Source organism: Dipodomys ordii, unplaced genomic scaffold (assembly GCF_000151885.1).
Source record: "Dipodomys ordii isolate 6190 unplaced genomic scaffold, Dord_2.0 Scaffold180, whole genome shotgun sequence".
Taxonomy (NCBI): Eukaryota; Metazoa; Chordata; class Mammalia; order Rodentia; family Heteromyidae; genus Dipodomys; species Dipodomys ordii.
This window is the reverse complement of record NW_012267396.1, coordinates 1,610,095-1,614,501: the sequence shown is the minus strand read 5'-3', so window position 1 is coordinate 1,614,501 and position 4,407 is coordinate 1,610,095.

The window sequence follows — 4,407 nt, the reverse complement described above, 5'->3', positions numbered from 1 at the left end:
AAAAGCTCGTGGACAGCGCCCAGGCCCAGAGTTCAAGCCCCAGGACTAGCACCAGAAAAGAAGACACATTTTACTCACAAACTGACGTATGGAATTGAAACTCCTTTGTACAGCTACTTAAAGATACTTTAAAAAAAAAGAAAGACAATTCGTTTTAGGGAGATCTTAATTGTTCTTTTTTTTTTTTGTCAGTTGTGGGTCTTGAACTCTGGGCGCTGTCCCTCAGTTCTTCTGCTCAAGGCGAGCGCTCTACCACTTGAGCCACAGCGCCACTTCCGGTTTTTTGGTGGTTTATTGGAGATCAGAGTCTCACGGACTTTCCTGCCCGGGCTGGCTTTGAACCACGATCCTCAGATCTCAGCCTCCTGAGTTGCTAGGATTACAGGCGTGAGCCACAGGTACCCGTGTTTTTCCTCTTTTCTTTTCTCGGTGTTGAATGGTGTGCAGGGGCGGGGCTGCGCGTGTGCCCGTGTGTGCTCATGGGGCAGCTGTACTTTGGGTCTAAGACACACACAGGAGAGAAAACATGCGTGCTGTGTGTCTCTGGGCCCGGCTTGTGCGGCCCTGTGTGGTGTTTTCCAGATCTGTCCATTCTCCTGCGACTGACAGGATTTCATTCTTCCCCTGGACAAACAAAACTCCACATGACTGGCCTTTTCCTGTCTCTTTGTAATTCTAGATTGCAAATACCTTGCTTTCAGGAGGACTGCGTGTGTTTAGCTCTGATTATCTAGTTTCAAAGGAAGATTTGGGGGGGGTTTCTACAATGTTATCTTGATCATTTAGTTCTATAGATATATGATAGATAGATAAGAATGATAAAGACAGAAGGAAGGAAAAGAAGAGAGGGAAGAAGGAGGGAAGGAAGGAAGAGAGGGAAAGAGGCAGAGAGGAGAATGAGGGAGGAAAGAAATTGATACATAGAATGATATAGAGAGAGTAGATAGGTATGTAGATAGATAAGAAAATGATGACAAAGAAAGAAGGAGGAAGGAAGGAAAAAAGGAAGAAAGGAAAGAAGAGATGGAGGAACATAAGAGAGGAAAGAAATAGATAAGTAGAATGATATTTAGAGATTAGAAAGATGAATGATGAAGTAGATGATAGATAATAGATTGATAGATGATAGATTATAGACAGACTAATAGATAGATGATTGATAGATGATAGATACATAGATAATAGACTGAGCTAGGGGAATGATTGGCTAATGGATTAATTGATTTAAAGTACATATTGAAAGTTAATCAACTTTGTGTTTCCTAATTTGTCAATAATACTGAGGCCCCAGACACTTCCATTTTCCATTTAGGAAGCTCTACACAGTAGATAGTAATCAGTTCCTCTTGATTAGCATCCACCATTTTGTCCTGTAGGTATTCTTCCCTACCACTGACTCTGGCGTTTGTGATTAATTCCATTTTAAGCCATAGACATCATCTTCCTGCGTCTCATGTGGCCTGGTCTTTGGCACTCAGCCTAAGTTCCCCAGCTCCCTTCCGCAGCTTAGAGAAGCTTCACCATGTTCACACACGTCCTTGCTCTCCACCACACTGTGGAGCGGTGAGGAATGAGTGTGAAAATACATGAATTGTCCCTGGCTCACGTGCACAGTAACAACTGACCGAGGTAGATATTAGCATTCTTTAAGAGGATGTATTAGCAGTGCACCAGTGCCTCACACCTGTCATCCCAGCTACTCAGGAGGCTGAGGTCTGAGGATCACGGTTTGAATCCAGACCAAACAGGAAAGTCCATCTTATCACCAACAAACCACCGAAAACAACTGTGGCTCAAGTAGTAGAGCACTAGCCTTGAGGAAAGAGAAATCCACAAGGATTGTTCCCAGGCCCAGAGTTCGAGTCCCAGGAGTGAGATTTTCTTTCTCCAAGATCGATTATAGGGACTTTTAATTCTACAAACCAAAACCTTATTGCCTATGCAATAGTTCCAGAAAACTGATTTTTCAAATGCGTTTTTATTCTTTTTTCAATTAATTAACTTTACGGTTATGATAGAGGTGATGATATACAGACGGGTGACATTGACATGAGTCGGGTGACGAGCACATTTCCTTTCACCCAGTGTCTTCTGTTCCCTCGTTCTCTCCCACTCCCTCCCTCCCGTCTCCACCGACAAATTCACTTCATCAATGTCCAGTGAGCTCGACCCTTTTTCCCTGGAGTTCTATGCCCTCCCCCGCCCTCCTGAATATATACACGTGGATACACCATACATAGGGTAAAGAAGACAGAGCCATCAAAAACTAAAAACTTTTTTGGAAGAACTCTTTTGTTTCTGTATCTTTGGAGTTGGTTTAGATACCTGTGAAGAGGAGCTTGGGTATTGCACCTTTGTGGTTTTCTCCTAAGGCCATCCTCTTCTGGTCTCGCTGTGTGTGAGGATCTAGAATCCTGTGTAATTTGTCATATCCCAGTGTGTTTTAGATCTAACTTCTGGATATCACAGAGAACACGCGTCATTTGTCTCTCTGAACGTGGCTTACCTCGCTTAACATAATTTGTTCAAGTTCTATCCATTTCCCCTGCCAATGACATTATTTTATCCTTTCTAAGGGCTGTGTAAATTTCCACAGGGTGTAGGTTTTTTGGATCTGTTCATCTATTGTGGGGCCTCTGGGCTGTTTCCATATCTTGGCTGTTGTGAACAGTACAGCAATGAACATGGGTGTGCAGGTGTCCTTACTGTATCTGGGAGCATGATGTTCAGGGTAGATTCCCAGGAGTGCTTTGGCTGGGTTGTAGGCAAGGTCTATGTTTAGTTTTTTGGGGAGCCTCCAGACTGCTGTTCAGAGTGGCTGTAGGAATTCACATTCTCACCAGGAGTGCAGTAGGGATCCTTTTTCTCTACATCCCTGCCAACATTTGTTGTTGTTTGAATTCACAATGTTGGCCAGTCTAACTGGGGTGAGAGGGAATCTCAGGCTTGTTTTGATTTACATTTTTTGTGGCCAGGAATAAAGAGCATTTCCTCCTGTGTTTCTTTGCTATTCTCACCTCTTCTTCTGAGAAGCCTCTCCTTAGCTCCCTTGACCATTTAGTGACTGATTTATGAGGTGTGGGAGGGTTGATTTCTTGAGCTCCTTGTATATACTGGATATTAGGCCTTAGTCTGATGTATTGCTGGTAAAGATCTTTCCCCAGTCTGTTGGCTGTCTTTCTAGTTTGGTAGCTATGTCCTTAGCTGTGCTGAAACTTTCTATTTTGATGTAGTCCCATTTGTCAAGTCTCTCTTCTATCTGTTATGCCCTGGAAACTCTGTTCAACATGTGTCTACCTATACCTATTAATTCTAATGTTTCTCCTACTCTCTTGGTAGTTTCAAACTTTTGGATCTGATGTTGAGGTCTTTGCTACACTTTGGGAGATTTGTGGGATTCTTTTTAGGGGGTGTGAGGGGTTGGTCCTGGGGTTTGAACTCAGGGCCTGGATGCTGTCACTGAGCTCATTCACTCAAGACTAGCACTCTACCATTTTAAGCCATGGCTTTACTTCCAGTTTTGGGGTGATACATTGGATGGGGATGAGCCACCAGCACCCAGCCTTTGATATACTTTGAGTTCAAGCCTCAGAGCCAGTACAAAAAAAAATAAGAAAGTAAAATAAAGAAGAAAATCTGTGTAAGATCTATCTTCAGTCTATGGGGCGTTCAACACCTACAAATATCTGTGGAAATTATCATGCATTTCATAAATGAAAAAAAGGTCTTAAATTGTGCCCCAAGATTTTACACGCCTACCTGCTGGGAAGCAGGGGCAGTGGTAATGGTGCTACGGCTTTCTATGAAATGGTGTCTGTTTATCTGTCTCCATGAGGAGGGAAGCTTCCAGGCCCCCCCCCTCAGACTTTGGACAAAGTTGGAACTAACATTTGGAGGTGGGGTGGGGGGAAGCTCGGTGCAATGCCCATGTGCCTCTGGTCCTAGAAAGCAATATTTATCCAACGAAACTCCAGGAAATAGAGTTGGTTGTTGTTTTCCTTTTCTTTTTCTCTCATTTGTTCATTTTCCTGTCCTTGTGGGGGGGTGAGGAGGGCACAGAATGGGGGGACAGAGGGTGAACAAATGCAGCAGGGGTTCTCACTCCACGCCCTGTGGACAATGATCTCTACAGCTTGTGGGTGGGGACAGGAGGGGAAACTGGCAGAGAGCGAGGGAAGAGGTGACATTGTCTGAAAAGAAGTGTACACTACCTGACTGGTGTAACTGTCACCTCTCTCCCCCCATCCCCTTTGTAATAACCATGGTTTTAGACGAGGGGGAGAAGCAAGAAGAATAAACAAGCCTGAATTCCCCTCCCTTCTAATCTCGTCTCTTGGGGAAATAAAATGAGCGTGACTTTTTTTTTAATTCTGCCCAGACCGGCGCCCCTGGGGCGGGGTGGGGGGT